This window comes from Tamandua tetradactyla, chromosome 18, assembly GCF_023851605.1.
Source record: "Tamandua tetradactyla isolate mTamTet1 chromosome 18, mTamTet1.pri, whole genome shotgun sequence".
NCBI classification, from domain to species: domain Eukaryota; kingdom Metazoa; phylum Chordata; class Mammalia; order Pilosa; family Myrmecophagidae; genus Tamandua; species Tamandua tetradactyla.
Window position 1 is genome coordinate 19,765,658 of NC_135344.1, and position 18,130 is coordinate 19,783,787.

An 18,130-nucleotide genomic window follows, 5' to 3' on the forward strand; every position below is an offset into this window, starting at 1 on the left:
TTGCAATGAATTAAACAAAATCTGTACTATCATTGATCTTATAGTCTAGCGAATAAATTGTGACTTATGAAACTACTTTGGTATAAAATTCGAAGGTATATCTTTTGCCTCTTCATCATATATTCTGAAAATTTCTTCCTGGACCCTTAGCAGTAAGCATGCTACTGACACAGATAACATTTTGGCACTCTTCTAGGTAGATGACAAGTACTTAATCTATGCACATACATAACAAAAATACAAGAGGGATTATAACCAAATAGAAATTTAATCTTTCTGAAGTCCCACTACTAATTGGGAAATAATTGACTGGGCAGTACTGGAAAAGTTCACACATGACAGCACATGGTTTTCTAGAACTTAATTCTAATACTGAGGAACAAATTCATAATGACTCTGGGTTAGTCTCAAAAGATGTCATCCTTTTCATCTAATGGGACACTCTGAAACTAGACATAATAACTTTAAAGGGAGTGATTTTTAAACTGAGAAGATACTTATGAAATTATCTATAAGATGAAAAGCAACTTTATATCTGTCTCAAATCATCACAATTGAATTATAAAGGACCAGGTAAAGCAGCTAAAGAGATATAACTAATGTCATGATCTTCCTATTTTTCCAGCAAGTTTACAACTATGCCCTACCTTTCCCAGTCCTTCCTTTTGTCTGTGGGCCAGAATTTAGCCTTAGCCATATGTGATTCCCTGGGCATGAGGATGAGCTTAAATCACACCCCTATAGTAAGACCCATCATGTATCACTCACTGGCGTTTGATGACTTATCTTTGATGTTTGTGAATGAGAAGTAAGCCAATATCACCAAAAGCTCCTGACATTACAAAGCTTGAAAATAGATCATCCAACTAGCCACTACTAGATGATTCCTGTTACCTCCTGTGACTTTTGTATGGGTGTGTGTACCCTATAAATATGCATAAGGAACTCCATGGGGTGCTGGAAGACAACATGAGAATGTTTATTTGTAACATTTTTTCCTGATCCTTTAGTAATTTCTATTTTTGTGGATGCTTTATAAACCACCCAGTAGTTTATGTGGACAAGTTGAAAGTAAATAAATGCATTTCTGGGTGCATACACAAATATTTTTCATTGATGTAGCAGGCAAACAAAAAAGTCTAGGGTCACTTTCTCAACAGCCAGTTGGAAACACCTCAATAAGACAGGGTGGATGAAATCTCTTGAATTGCAGAGCATGCCAGTGTCAGGAGCAGGGGACCATATGCCTTGAAAAAGTGTGAAGTCTCCTGGACTGGGGGAAAACATTGCTGATGCATATTTAGGGACCAGTTTTGAGTTCTGCCCAAAAGCATTCTATGCAGTGTAGAATGTGGGAAGGCCCTTGTCAAGAGCTCTGAGTTAAAGAAGGACTCTCTGGCTTGAAGTCCCACCTGAGGTCCCCACCCCCAACTCTAGGTCACACTATTGTAGCTGCTCTGATGTTTCTACTGCTGGGAAATTGCTGCAACTGGCAGTCCTCCAGGCTCCTGATCCCAGCCAAACCTTGCAGGGCCTTGAAGAAGCAGCCACATTTCCCGGGCTTGGCAGGTGTTTTGTTTCAAATGGAATGACAGGACAAAGACCCCCAAACTCCACTGGATCTTGCCTCCTCCCAATCATATAGGACCCCCCCCCCCCCGGGGCTTGGTGGAGGTAACACTGCAGAGAGCCCCAGCTGGGACTACTCAACGCAAGAACATCATTACCTTTTCAAGATGAAGAGATTTTATTTTCTCTGATCTTCTTCAGGTAATGTACTTCTCTATTCCTCTCCTCTCCAATCCTCTCCACCAACTGCCCCTTGAAAATGTTTGTTTACTTTATTATACAAAAAATATTTGTTTGTTTTTTTAACCCCCCCCCCCCCCATCCTAACTTTCCCCTTGGACTTAGGGGCCTAGAAGGAAGGAACAATGTATTGAGAAATTCTTACTCCTTCGTAATTTTAGTTCTTCAAAATGCTTCCCATTGACAGTGATGCTGACTTTGAGTTTTATCAGAGTGAGATGCAACTGCATTCTTTTCTTTTATTGTGAAATATAACATATATTTAAAAAAGCAACAAATTTTCAAGTACATTTTAACAAGTAATTACAGAACAGATTTTAAACTTTGGTATGGGTTACAATTCCATGATTTTTTGTTTTTCTTCTAGCTCCTCCAAGACACTGGAGACCAGCAGAAATAGCAATATAATGATTCAGCAGTCATATTTATTTCTTAAATCCTGTCTTCTCTGTTATATTCCTCCTTCTCTTTAAATAACATATCACATAAGAGCAATAGATTTCAAAGTACATCGCGATTAGTGGCAGAACAGATTTCAGAGTTTGGTATGGGTCACAATGCCACAACTTTAGGTTTTTATTTCTAGCTGCTCTAAGGTACTGGAGGCTAAAAGAAGTATCAATATAATGATTCGTCGCTCATACTCATTTGTTAAATCCTACCTTCTCTGTATAACTTCACCATCACCTTTGATCTTTCTCCCACTCTTTAGGGGTACTGGCCTATGCCCATTCTAACTTTTTCATGTTGGAAGAGGCTGTTGATCATATAGGATAAAGGGATGGAACCCTTGAAAACAGAGATTTTAAAAGGGTATGAAGCATTAAAATAAGAAGAAAGTCATCAGCAAATACTAGGAAATCACACATGGTAGAAGAGGAAATAAGATTTCATAGTTTGCAAATCATTCCTCTTCCATGTCACTAACATTTTTCTCTACAGAAATCTCACTCTTAGGATCTCCCACATTATTGAGGATAATCTCCTATGTTTAAAGTCAACCAATGGTAGAAGCTAATGAGACAACTAGATTGGTGCTTGGACAAACAACTGGACACTGTAACCTAGCTAAGTTAGACGCATAAAATTAACCAACATGGCGTTGTTGGTATTAATTTACATGAATCATTCTCCAGTATAAAAACCAGGTTTTACTTGTCCCTGTACCCAGTCGAGTACTTAGAAAACAGCAGGTGTTCAATAAAGATTTAGTAGTGGGAAGGGAAAAAGGAAATTTTCTGAGAAAAGAAGAGAGAAAGCTTATTGAGAGAGAAAATTGGAAAAGGAACACAACAGTTCCTGGGCCAGAGAAGAGGTTATTTTATGTAGCCATAAGGAGATATTTTGTGTCCAGCTTAATTGAGATGGGAGGGGCAATGGATGGGAAATAGGTAAGACTCATTGCAGATGTCAGTTTTAGAGTAGCATTTTCCCCATCTAAGTTGTCTTACAGGCTGTAAGAATGAAAGTAAATCAAATTAATCACCAAATGTGAAATGCCTTTGAACTCACCAACAATGACTTGGGGGCTATTTTGAGAATTAAAGATAAGGGAAAGAATAAGTCTAAATAGGTAATTTAATGGTCTCTACTAGGAACTGGAGGAAAGACAGGTTTACCACCGTCATCATCAAGCAAGCAGAAAACATGTCCATTTCAGTAGACAGGCAAACATTCACTTTATAAGATGCATTTTAGAGATAGATGCCTATTTCATCACTAGATTAGGGAAGCAAGAAAGGTAGGGATGTAACGAGATGCAGCTCGGTGCTTGTTTTACATTATGCTTTCAGTATGGTCACTACTGAAGACTTTCAGATTAATAGAAGATTCCCCAAAGGGTTGCTATTCTGTGAATGTGGGAGAAGATGGAATTCAGGATTTTTACATCTTCTGAAGCAGACGGTTATAATTTAGACTTCATGAAATATAGAAAAGATGAAAGGCAATAAAAATCCTTAAGTCCCGGTTTCTTATTTTCCAGGCCAAAGCCTGCAGGATAATTGTATAAATAGTTCTGAGTTTCTCTATCATTTTTCTTCCTTCCTGGAGATGATCCCAAAGTATCTTTTGGACACATCTGATGGTTATCCAGATGGCATTCCAAGAATCACTTTCCTAAATGGTGAGATCTCTAGATACTCCAGAATGATCTTGAGCTGATGGAGAGGAAGGAACATTTCATATAGAGGCTATGGAATGGAAGGAAGGTAAGACTATATAGATGCCAAAAAAGGAATATTCCATTTAAAAGGCAGAAGGAACAGTTTCAGGTAAGAAGAGAAAAACCTTGGATATATCAAATTTGCCACAACCCTTGTGAGGCAATGTTGCCCTGAGCTAGTCTCAAGCTTATCAACAAATCTCAATAGCAGCATGAATACAATGTTGCAGTTTATAATACTTTACACACAGGCTCTTTAACTCTTAGGCTTTCAACAGGTTTGAAAAGTAAATTGTAATTGCTTTAAGAAAAGCAGATGAAACTTCCCTTCATAGACAACTAGATGCTATTCCAAGAGTCCCCAAAAACCTCTCTTCAAACCCACTAGTAATGCTAGAAGTTTTACCCAGAGCTTCGGAACTTTAGTTTAAGGTTCTACTCTCTATTAAAACACAGTTGGTTCTACTCTCTATTAAAACACAGTTCCCCTACATGCCACTTTTTAAATTCATACTCTCCTAAAACAGTCAAGGAAAGCATTGAGGTTAGTGAATAGCTTCAGTTTCAACATTGAGTGTACGTTTTTTAAGTGTACAATCCAATGTATGTGTGTGTGTTTTGATACATTCACTAGAGCTGTGCAACCATCACTGCTATCAATTTTAGAACATTTTCATCACACCCCTCCCCCCCAAAGAAATTCTGGATTCATTAGCTGTTATTTTCTACCCCCACTGTACTAGTCAGCCTTCTCTAGGGAAACAGAACCAATGGGAGAGATCTGTAAATATGAGATTTTATAAAAGTGTCTCATGCAATTGTGGGGATGCACAAATCCAAATTCTGTAGGGCAGGACAAAGCTGACAGCTCCAATGAAGGCCTTGGATGAATTTCCCAGAAGAGACTGGCTGGCTGAAGTGGAGAGAGGGATTCTCTCTGCTCATTTCTCCTTTAAAGCCTTCAACTAATTAGATTAAACATCACTCATTGGAGAAGACACAGCCCTCAGCCAACTACAAATGTAATCATAGATGCCATAGATGCAAGCAGCATGCTGAAGATTTAAATCCATGAAATGTCTCACAGCAACAGGTGGGCCAGTGCTTGCCTGACCAATCATCTGGGCATCACCACCTGGCCAAGCTGACACATGAACACAACCATCACACTCACCAACCCTTCCAGTCCCTGATAACCAATAATCTGTATACTGTCTCTATGGATTTACCTATTCTGGATATTTCATTTAAATAGAATCATGCAATATGTGACTTTTTGTGCCTGGCTTCTTTCACACAGCACAATGTTTTCAAGGTTCATCCATGTTATAGCATGTATCAGTAATCCCCACCTTTTTATTGTCAAATATTAGTCCATTGAATGGATATACCACATTTTGTCTATCCATTCATCAGTTGACAGACAACTGGGTTGTTTCTATTTTTTGACTATTATGAATGACACTGCTTTGAACATTCATGTGCAAGTTTTTGTATAGACATGTATGTTTTCATTTATCTTGGATTTATACTTACGAGTAGTAATGCTAGGTCATATGGTAGTAATTTATTATATGTCTTTTTCATTTTAAGCATTCTCTAGTGAGTGTGGAGTGGTATTTAATGTGGTTTTGATTTGCATTTCCTTAACCATAAAGTATGTTGAACATCTTTTCACGTGCTTATGGGTCATTTGTATATCTTTTTTTTGAGAAATATCTATTTAGATCCTATGCCCATTTAAAAATTGGATTGACTGTCTTTACGATTGAGTTGTAAGAAATCTTTATATATCCTTAGATATATGTGTATGTGTGTGTGTGTGTGCGTGCTTTGCAAAGATTTTCTTCCATTCTGTAGGTGTCTTTTCACTTTCTCGATGGTACCATTTGCAGCCCCAAATCTTTAACATTGATGAAGTTCTGTTTGTCTATTTGTTACTTTCTCACATGTGCTTTTAGTTATAAGGAAATTTTGGTTAATTCAAAGCCACAGAGATTTACCCCAATGTTTTCTTCTTAGAGTGTTGAAGTTTTAGCTCTGACATTTAGGTCTCTGATATATATTGAATTAATTTTTGTGCATTGTGAAAAAGAGGAGGTTGACTTCATTCTTTGTATGTTGATATCCATTTTTCCTGGCATGATTTATTTATACTATGCCAGTATCACGTGTACTGATTGGGGTATGGGATGTTTTGGGTGTTATTTTTTACCTCAATTTTTATTTTTATTCTTTTGGAGTAAGGAAAATATTAAAAAATCAATTGTGATGATGAATGCACAGCTATATGATGACGATACTGTGAACCACTGAATGCACACTTTGGATGGTTATATGTGTACTGGTTTGTCAAAGCTGCTGGAATGCAATATACCAGAAATGAAATGGCTCTTTTTTTTTTTTTTAACATGGGCAGGCACTGGAAATTGAACCCGGGTCTCTGGCATGGCAGGTGAGAACTCTGCCACTGAGCCACCGTGGCCCACCCAAAATGGCTTTTAAAAAGGAAATTTATTAAGTTGAAAGTTTACAGTTCTAAGGACAGAAAAATGTCCAAAGTAAGATACCTTGATTCCAGAAAGGCCGGTGAGGCTGAAGCACTTCCCTTATCTGGGAAGGTACTCCTCATTTCACAAGGCTTCCCTGGGGGTGTTTTCCTTCTGGCTGTGTTGGCTCTGAAGCTTTTTCTGAATTAGTTCCTCTTAAAGGGCTCTCGTAAAGGACCCACCTTGAATGGGTAGAGACACATCTCCATGGAAACCACCTAATCAAAAGTTACCACCTACAATTGGGTGGGTCACATCTCCATGGAAACAACTTAATCAAAAGGATCCCACTGAATAATATTGAATGATGATTAAAGAACATGGTTTTTCTGGGGTACACAACAATTTCAAACTGGCACAATATGGTATATGAATATATAATATGTATCAATTTAAAAAGTAAAGTATATTCTTATTTTATCACTTGATTTTCAACAAAGGTTTTGAAAGAATTCAATGGGAAAATAAAATCTTTTCAACAAATGGTGCTAAAAAAAAACCTGGGTTTCTAAATGCAAAAAAAAAAAAAAGAAGCCTTATTCTTACCTCACATCAGGCAAATATATATTTAAGATGTATCATAGACTTATATATAACTTTTCCTAGAAAAAATAACACAGGAGATTTGGGGGTAGGAACATGGAAAGCATTAAAAGAAAAAATTGATAAATTAAACTTTATCAAAATTTAAAACTTCCTCCCATCAAAAGAAACCTTTTAGGAAATAAAAATGCAAGATGCAGATTGGAAATAAATATCTGCAAAATGTAAATATGATAAACGACTGGTATCCAGAATGTATTCATAACTCCAGTTACTTAATAATAAGACAGATGGTGCTAGAACAATCCAACAAAAATTATCAAAATATTTCAACAGACTATTTACAAAGAATGATAAGTGAATGGCCAACATGTATATGAAAAATGACTCAATATCCCAGAATAGGAATAAGGGCTTGTAATTCTGTATAGCTTAATGTAATATCCAGATATATTCCAGAGTATGTAGGCAGATAATTTTAAAGTATTAGTAAAGTCCTTTGACGGACTGGAGAAAAAGATATGGAACTACTAAACTTTTCCCCCTGGGAAATCCCTGGTACTTTCTCAAATATTACCTCTCAAGTTAATAGGCTAAGCTCTTGAATTTGAGGTTTGCTCTTATGAAACATTTTTTGCAGAGGAGATGCTAAGCTTACCTATAATAATGCCTAAAAGTTACTTCCAGAGAACCTCTTTTGTTGCTCAGATGTGGCCTCTCTCTCTAACCCCAAATCTGCAAGGAAAATCATTATCCTCTCCCCTATGTAGGACATGAAATCCAGGGGTGAAAGTCTCCCTGGCAATGTGTGACAACTCTCAGGGATGAGCCTGGCCCTGGGACCAAAGGATCAACAATACCTTTCTGACCAAAAGGGAGGAAAGAAATGTAACAAAATAAGCTATCAGTCGCTAAGAGAGTTCAAATGGAGTCAAGAGGCTAATCTGGAGACTACTCTTACAAGTTTCAGCTAGATATTGTTATTTATCATGGCTTCTCAAGCCCCAACCAAACTCATTCCTGTTAAACCTAAAAAATACCTAGGACTTTATATAAGATTCTACAAAGTTTCCTTGTACTAGGATAACTTTCCAGAAACCTACAACCTTCAGATGGGTTTCTAGGCCAGATAAGTCCAGAAATACAGAGAATTTAACAAATGAGTATGATTGCTAAATCATTATATTGATTTTTTTTTCAGTCTCAGTGTTTTGGACAGCTAGAAGGAAAAATCCAAAATTGTGGAACTGTAATCCACACCATACTCTGAAATCTGCTCTATAACTACCTGTAACAATGTACTTTGAAATTTATTGCTTTTATGTATATATTTCACCATAAAAATGTTAAAAATTTTCTCAATATCACAATGATATACCATTACACAGCCACAGAATGGTTACAATGAGAAAGACTGACAATGCCAAAAGTTGGAGAGGAGGTGGAACAAGCAGAACTTTCATATATTGCTAGAAGAATGTAAAATGGCACAATTACTTTAGAAAGCAGGTCAGCAGTTTCTTAAAAAGATGCACTTATGATATGATCCAGCAATTCCAACTTGGAGCATTTACCCAAGAGAAATGAAAGCATGTCTACAAAAAAATTGAATAAGATTTATAGCCATTTTACTGATGACAGCCAAAAGTTTACTATTTAACATAAAATAAGACCTGAATAATGAACAATGATGAGTTAAAACAGTGTGCCAATAATGTATAAATGCTATTACTTCTCAAATTAATATATAAATTAAATATAATACTAATGTTTTTTAAGAACTTTTAATTGCAAAATATATATGCAAAAAAGTAATAAATTTCAAAGTACATTTAACAAGTAGTTGTAGAGCAAATTTCAAAGCATGGTATTGGTTACAGTTGCACAATTTCAGATATTTCCTTCTAGCTGCTCTAGTACACAAGAGATTAACAAGAAATATCAATATAGTGATTCACTAGTTACTAAATTTAATCATTTGTTAAATCCTATCTTATCTATTACAACTCCTCCCTTTCCTTTGATTCTTCTCCCAATCTTCAGGGTAATTTGAACAATGTTCTAATTTCTTCATGTTGAAAAGAGGTGACAACATTATGGGTAGGGAGATGCAATTAGTTGATATTCCGGAGAAACCGGTGCCTCTGGGTTTCAGGCTTTTCCTGGCATAGGAACCATCTGAAAGTTTTAACTTTCTGAAAAATAAACATAGTGAGTGAAACTTTTATAGAGCCTCAGATAGAGCTCTGAGTATTTTTGGGGGGTGGGGGTGGGGGTGCATGGTCCGAGAATTGAACTTGGTCTCCCACGTGGAAAACAAGCATTCTACCACCGAACCAACCATGCACCCAACTCTGAGTATTCCTTAGGGTTTTCAGGAATACTGTGGGTTGGAGCTTGGCGTACCACAGCAATTTGCAATATCTAGCTGAAGCTTCCATAAGAGTAATCTCCAGAATAGCCTCTCAATGCTATTTGAAATATATTAGCCACTGATACCTTATTTTGTTACATTTATTTTTCCCCTTCTGGTCAGGTAGGCATTATCAATCCCATGATGCCAGGGCCAGGTATCCCTGGGAGTCAAGTGCTACCTTTCCAGGGAGACTTACACCCCTGAAAGTCATATCCCACATAGAGAGCAGGTAAATGATTTTACTTGCAGTTGTGAGGCATGCAATTAGGTGAATGAACCGTAAGGACTGTGTGTTGAATGAAATGGCAGAGACAAAAAGACAAATATTATCATGCCTCACTCATATGGAACTGACTTTGATATGCAAATTCAGAGAATTAAAGTTGAAAGCATAGGTTATCAGGTTGGGGCTTATTATAAAGGGTCCTAGATTATAAGCTCCCACAGCAGTCACATATATCCAGGAGTTGTAACTGTTATTTCTAAATTCTAAGATACTGAGCCAAGTTATATACAAAGTTTCCTAAAACTTCAGTTCTTCATGTGACACTTGAAATTCTGAGTTAGATCACTGAAGCTATGAAAGTCAGCATTATCCCACATAGCAACTGTTAAAAAAGTTGAAAAAGTGATCGGACTTCAACTAGAGATATGAATGAAGCTGATCTGGATAGGGCTAAGGTAAATCAGAATACAAGGTAAAGGATGATATTGTCTAAAACTTCAACATCTGTGTGAGACCAAAGAGGGAGATGTTTATTTGGTGCAAAATTTCTATTTTCGTAGCACATTATCTAATCTAACTCGTATGGTCAGTTTATTTGAACACCATAATGACATGGAATCTTGAATAGGGCATGAGATCTTGTTGGTTTATACAGGTTAGTGTGATGCCCCAATATATCCCAGAGTAATATGGGCAAAGATTAAAAAAGTATCGGCGAAGTCCCCTTGGGGGGCTGGGGAGAAAAGAGGAAATAGTCAACTTCCCCATCTAGGGAATTCTTGATATTCTCACCAGCAGTGGGGACAACCAATTCAATAGGTGAAACCCTTAATCTCGGGGTTGGCCCCTATGAAACGTATTCCTACAAAGGAGAAGCTAAGCCTACTTATAATTATGCCTAACAGTCACCCCCAGAAAACTTCTTTTGTTGCTCAGATGTGGCCTTTCTCTAAGCCAGCTCAGCAGGTGAACTCACTGCCTTCCCCTCTATGTGGGAGATGACTCCCAGGGGTATAAATCTCCCTGGAAACATGGGACCAGACTCCCAGGATGAGCCAGGACCTGGCATCATCAGATTGAGAAAGCATTCTTGATCAAAAGGGAGAAGAAAGAAATGAGACAAAATAAAGTTTCAGTGGCTTAGAGGTTTCAAACAAGAGTTGAGAGGTTATCCTGGTGGTTATTCTTATGCATTACATAGATATCCCATTTTGGTTTATGGTGTATTGGAGTGGCCAGAGGGAAGTACCTGAAACCACTGAACTGTGTCCCAGTAGCCTTGATTCTTGTAGATGATTGTGTAACTATATAGCTTTACAATGTGGCTGTATGATTGTGAAAACCTTGTGTGCAATACTCCCTTTATCCAAGATATGGACAGAAGCATTAAGAAATAAGGATTAAAAAATAAATAAATAATAGGAGGGGAAAGGGTAAAAAATCGGGTAGATTGAAATTCTAGTGGTCAATGGAGAGGGCAGCGTGAGGGGTATGTGGTGTATGAATTTTTTTTTCTTTTTATTTCTTTTCTGAAGATGCAAATGTTCTAAAAAATGATCATGGTGATGAATACACAACTATGTGATGATATTGTGAGCCACTGATTGTGTACTATGAATGGACTGTATGTGTGTGAAGATTTCCCAATGAAAATATTTTAAAAGGAAATTATTTATATTTGTAGTGCTAATTCGTGAGATTCATGACTTTAAACAACCCCTTTCAATCCTATTTACCTTCAATACTGCACTATTATTTGTATTCCCACTAATGTACTACCAACACCTCTATCCATTCCTATACATTTAAAATAAAGCTCATTAATAAACCTGTACATATTAGGTAATGCTCCCCTTCTTTAGCATCTGTATATCTCTAAGTGCCCTATATTCTACCTTATAAGAGTCTGAGTTTACATTTTATAGGAGGTTCATATTAGTGAAGTTGAATAGTATCTTTCTTTGTATCGGCTTACTTTGCTCAGCATTATGTCTCAGGGTTCATCCATGTTGTCATGTGCTTCAGGATTTCATTTTCTCTTACTGCTGTATAATATTCCATCATATGTATATACCACATTTTGTTTTTATCCACTCATCTGTTGAGGGACATGTAGATTATTTCCATATTTTGGCAATTGTGAACAAAGGAGCAGGGCAAGATGGTGGTGTAGTAGGGTTATGGAATTTAGTTTGTCCTCCAGGGCAGCCAGTAAATAGAAATTATATGGAGCAACTGTTGGGGGAACATCAGTGACTGGACACAAGTAGTATACCAGTCTGGAACAGGTAGAACAGATGAGATCCCACATAGAATTGTAAGTCACCCAAACTGCAGAGTCTGGCACCCCTCCCCCATTGGCATGAAAGGCTGGTTCCCCTAGGGAAAAAGAAACAGACCCTACTACATGAAAGGAAGGTAGCTGAATTAAGCTCCAATTGCAGAATTAATTAACAAATTCAGAGTTCTGAAAACAGGACCTGAGCACAGACTAACCTGGAGTAAGCATTAAGGGAACAAGAAGTTTTAGGCCTGGCAGAGAGAGGTTAGGGCTGATGGAAAAAACAAAACAAAAGAAAACAGATATTTTTTGAGTTGGAAAGCACAAATACTGGGAAAGGGCTGGGGCTCAAGTAAAGGGGGCACACAGAGCCTGGGGACACATAGAACTGTGTACCAACTCCATTGTACCAACTCCAGTTCTTGATTGGCAAAACTGGGGAGCTGGAGTGGGCTCTGAAAAGGCTTCTCTCTCTCTCTCTCAGTCTCTCTCTCTCTCTCTGTCTCTTTTTTTTGTTTACTTCTTAACAGCACATTAGATAGACCGTGAACATTCTCATGCTTTAGCACTGCCCCAGGCAAGGGTAGAGTTAAGGCATGTATGGGAGACAAAGTATATCTTCCCCAAGAAAAGGGGGGTGGAACGCAGCTCAAGGCAGCTCTTCTTTGGGAATTGAAGCCCCAAGGGCTGGAAAACAGAAGCAACCTAAGCTCCCTTTCTACCTGGGCCCCTGTCTCAATCACACCACTGGCAGGGGGAGGCTGCTGAGAATTAAAAGCACTGCCTTACTTTACACTGGTGGGAAGTTGCAGGCAGGCAGGCAATCACCACATGCTGGGCAGGATAGGAAAAACACAGAGTCTAGAGGCATCATAGGAAAGTCTGACAACCTGCTAGGACTCACCCTCAGGGAAACATGATCAAGTTTTACACCCTCCTCCTGAGGTGTAGCCCTGCCTAGTCTGGGAAAATCTAACTGGTCAATCATATCTGGGGAGACCCTCAAAAAAAAAAAAAATTCATATAGGCAGAGCAAGAACCAGAAAAACAAGAGCTTAAAAAACCCTGATTAGTTAAAAGGAGCTACGCTAGAGCTCTAGAATAAGTTGAACAGAATTCCAAAGAGGAAGAAAGAACAAAGCCAGCCAGCAAGGAAACCCTAGGTAAAATTGTGAAAACAACCTCCAGAATAAACTAATTAAGGAAATCAAGTGCCTGAACACTAGCAAAAATAGCGAGTCATACTATGAAAATCAAAGCTATGGCCCAGTCAAAGGAACAAACCAACATATCAAATGAGATACAGGAATTGAAACAACTAATTAAGGATGTTTGAACAGACATGCAAAATCACATCAAAAATCAAATCAATGAGTTGAGGTAAGATATGGCAGGAGATGAAGGATATAAAGAAGACATTAGGCAAACAGAAAGAACTTGAAAGTTTGAAGAAACAAATGGCACAACTTATGGAAATGAAAAACACAATAGAAGTGATAAAAAAAAAACAATGGAGACCTACAACAGCAGAATTGAAGAGGCAGAAGAAAGGATTAGTGATAGTGAACTAGAGGACAGGACATCTGAATTCTACATACAGAAGAATAGAGAGGGAAAAGAATAGAAAAATATGAGCAGGGTCTCAGAGAACTGAATAACAATATGACTTCCATGAATATACATGTTATGGGTGTCCCAGAAAGAAGAGAAGGGAAAAGAGGCAGAAAGATTAATGGAAGAAATAATCACCGAAAAGTTCCCATCTTTTATGAAAGACATAAAATTATAGATCCAAGAATCACAGCATACCCCAATCAGAATAGATCCAAATAGACTTACTCTATGACATTTACTGATCATATTATCAAATATCAAAGACAAAGAAAAAATTCTGAAAGAAGCAAAAGAAAAGCAATCCATCACATATAAGGTGTGTTAGTTTGCTAGCTGTAGGAATGTCATATACCAGAACTGGAACAGCTTTTACAAAAGGGGAATTTGATAAGTTACAAGTTTACAGTTCTAAGGAAGTAAAAGTGTCCAAATTAAGGCACAACAAGAGGTTACCTTCACTCAAGAAGGGCTGATGGATCGGAACAGCCCAGTCATGTGGCTGGCATCTGCTGGTCCCTTGCTCCTAGGCTATGTTGCTTTCAGCAGACAAAGATGTGACAGATATCGTGCAGATAATTTAATTGAAGCTTCTGCCCTACAATATTGAATTATGATTAAAAGAAATGATTGCTCTCACAAGATTGGATCAGGGTTAAAACATGGCTTTTCTGGGGTACATGATACTTTCAAACTTGCAATTGAAAGTATCACCCACCAAAAGAGTTTGTGACTAAGAGACAGGCTGTACAAGAAATAAAGGAGCACTACAGGCAAGTAGGAAAGGACAGGAGAGAGAGGTCTGGAGAAGAGTGTAAAAATGAAGATTATCAGTAAAGGTAAAAAGAAAAAATGAGATATGACATAGAATTCAAAAGACAAAATGGTAAAATAAAGTACTGCCTTTACAGTAATAACATTAAATGTTAATGGATTAAACTCCCCAATGAAAAGATACAGACTGGTAAAATGGATTAAAATACAGGACCCATCTACATGCTGTGTACAGGAGACTCACTTCAGTCCCAAGGACAAAAACAAATTGAAAATGAAAGGTTGGAAAAAGATATTTCACACAAACAACAACCAGAAAAGAGTGGAGGTAGCTATACTAATAACCCACAGATTAGACTATATATTAATAAAAGGAACAATTCATCAAAAAGACATAATAATTACAAATATTTATGCACCAAGACAGAGCGCTCCAAAATACCTGAGGCAAACACTGAACACTCTGAAGGGGGAAGTAGACATATCTACAATAAAAGTTGGAGACTTCAATCCATATTTTGGCAATTGTGAGTAATGCCACTATGAACATCAGTGGGAATATGTCTATTTGTGTCACTGCTTTCAGATCTTCTTTGTATATAACAAGCAGTGGAATTGTTAGGTCAGAGGGTAACTCAATATTTGGTTTTCTGAGGAACCTCCAAACTGTCTTCCACAGCAGTTGTGCCATTATACATCCCCACCAGCAGTGGATAAGTGTTCCAATTTCTCCATATCCTCTCCAACATTTGTAGTTTCTTGTTTTTTTAATGACAGTCATTCTTATAGGTGTGAAATAATATCACATTGTGGTTTTGATTTGAATTTTCCTAATAGCTAATGAAGATGAACCTCTTTTCTTGTGTTTTTAGCCATGAATAAATATTTATTCATATCTTTTGACCATTTTATAATTGGGTTGTTTGTTCTTTGCTGCTGAGTTGTAGTATTTCTTTATATATATACTGTATAGCAAACCCTTATCAGATATAAGGTTTCCAAATATTTTCTCCCATTGCATTGGCTGCCTCTTCACCTTTTTCACAAAGTCCTTTGAGGCATAGAAGCATTTGATTTTGAGGAGTTCTCACTTATCTGTTTTTTTTTGTTATTGTTTCATTGCATGTGCTTTGGGTATAAGGTCTATGAAGCTACTTCCTATTACTAAGTCCTGAAGATGTTTCTCTATATTTTCTTCTAGGAGTTTTATAGTGCTAGCTCTTTGTTCTAGTTTGCTAGCTGCTGGAATACAATATGTCAGAAACAGAATGGCTTTTAAAAAGGGGAATTTAATAAGTTGCTAGTTTACAGTTCTAAGGCTGAGAAAATGTCCCAATTAAAACAAGTCTATAGAAATGTCCAATCTATGGCATCCAGGGAAAGATATCTTGGTTCAAGAAGGCCGATGAAGTTTAGGGTTTCTCTCTCAAGTGGAAGGGTACATAGTGAACACAGTCAGTTTCTCTGTCATCTGGAAAGGCACATGGTGAACACGGCATCATCTGCTAGCTGCTTCTCCTGGCTTCCTGTTCCATGAAGCTCCACAGGAGGCATTTTCCTTCTTCATCTCCAAAGGTCACTGGCTGGCAGGCTCTGCTTCTCATGGCTATTTCATTCTGCCCTGCCCTGCTCTCTCTGAATCTCTTTCATTCTCCAAAATGTTTCCTCTTTTATAGACTCCAGAAACTTATCAAGACCCACCCAAATGGGTGGAGACATGTCATCACCTAATCCAGCTTAACAGCCACTCTTAATTAAATCACATCTCCAGGGAGATGATCTGATTACAGTTTCAAACATAATAATCAAATGGGGATTATTCTGCCTTTATGATATGGGATTTAGATTAAAACATGGCTATTCTAGGGAATATACATCCTTTCAGACCAGCACACTCTTATATTTAGATCTTTGATCCACTTTTGATTTTTGTATAGGAAGTGAGGTAGGGGTCCTCTTTTATTCCTTTGACTGTGGATATCCAATTCTCTGAGCCCTATTTTTAAAAAAGACTATCCTGTCCCAGTTCATTGAATTTGGGGGCCTTATCAAAAATCAATTGCCCATAGATCTAGGGATCTATTTCCAATTCTCAATCCAATTCCTCTGATCAAAATATGTCTATCTTTTTGCCAATACCATGCCTTTTTGACCACTGTGGCTTTATGATAAGCTTTAAAGTCGGGAAGTATAAATCCTCCTACTTCATTCTTCCTCTTTAGGATGTTTTTGGCAATTTGAGCCCTATTTCCCTTCCAAATACATTTGATAACAAACTTTTCAAATCTGGAAAGTAGGTTGTTGGAATTTTGATTGGTATTATGCTGAATCTGTAGATAAATTTGGGTAGAATTAACATCTTCATGATATTTAGCCTTCCTATTCATAAACACAGAATGTCTTTCCATCTATTTAGGTGGAAAACACCTTAATTCCATCTTTTATTTCTTTTAGCAAAGTTTTGTAGTTTTCCATGTAGAGGTCCTTTATATCCTTGGTTAAGTTTATTCTTAGATACTTGATTCTTTTAGTTGCTATTTTGAATGGAATTTTTTCTTCATTGCCTCCTCAGATCATTACTATTATATAGGAATATTACTTGCGTCCCACCACCTTGCTGAATTTATTATCTCAAGTAGCTTTGTCATGGATTTCTCAGGATTTTCCAAATACAGGATCATGTTTTCTGCAAATATGAGAGTTTTACAACTTCCTTTCTGATTTGGATGCCTCTTATTTCTTTCTCTTGCTTGACTGCTCTAGCTACAACTTCTAGCACAATGCTGAATAATAGTGGTGACAGTGGCCATCCTTGTTTCATTCCCAATCTTAGGAATGAAAGATTCTTAGGGGGAAGGCCTTCAGTCTCTCACTGTTGCGCGTGATGCTGGCTATGGTTTTTTCATATATGCCTTTTATTATATTGAGGAAGTTTCCTTTGACTCCTACAGTTTGAAGTGTTTTTATCAGAAAAGAATGTTGAATTCTGGCAAATGTTTTTTCAGCACCAATCAAGATGATCATGTGATTTTTCCCTTTTGGTTTGTTAATGTGTTGTATTACATTAATTGATTGTCTGATATTGAAGCACCCTTGCATGTCTGGAATGAACCCCACTTGGTTGTGGTGTATAATTATTTTAATATGCCTTTGGATTTGACTCACAAGTATTTTATTGAACATTTTTGCATCTATATTCATTAGGGAGATTGGCCTGTAGGTTTCCTTTCTTGTAGTATCTTTATCTAGTTTTGGTACTAGAGTGATTTTGTCTCATTAAATGAGTTAGGTAGTGTTCCTATTTCTTCAATTTTTTTTGGAAGAGTTTGAGTAGGAATGGTTTTGTTTATTTTGGAATGTTTGGTAAAATTCCCCTTTAAAATTATCTGGCACTGTGCTTTTCTTTGTGGGAAGTTTTTCATAACTGATTGAATCTTTTTACCCATGATTGGTTTGTCAAGGTTTTCTATTTCTTCTCAAGTCAGTATGGGATGTTCATGTGTTTCTAGGAAATCGTCCATTTCCTTTAAGTTGTCTAGTTTCTTAGCGTACAACTGTTTATAGTATCCTCTTATGATTTTTTTGTTTCTTTGGGATCCACAGTAATGACCCTCCTGTTGTTTATGATTTTGTTTATTTGCATCTTCTCTCTTTTTGATTTTGTCTAGCTAAGGGTTTGTCAATCTTGTTAAGCTTCTCAAGGAACCAACTTTTGGTTTAAGTGATCTCTGTTTTTTTTTTTCCTGTTCTCCAGTTC

The 18,130-nt window shown here is 37.2% G+C and overlaps 1 long non-coding RNA gene across 2 annotated transcripts in view; it reads left to right on the forward strand.

Moving 5' to 3' along the window:
- The window catches only part of LOC143662547 (uncharacterized), a 34,020-nt gene that overhangs the window by 3,315 nt on the left and 12,575 nt on the right, over window positions 1-18,130 (forward strand). For both annotated transcript variants that reach the window (XR_013165401.1, XR_013165402.1), the window contains exon 2: window positions 3,862-4,019. This is a non-coding gene — a long non-coding RNA (uncharacterized LOC143662547). The remainder of the gene's footprint in view (window positions 1-3,861; window positions 4,020-18,130) is intronic.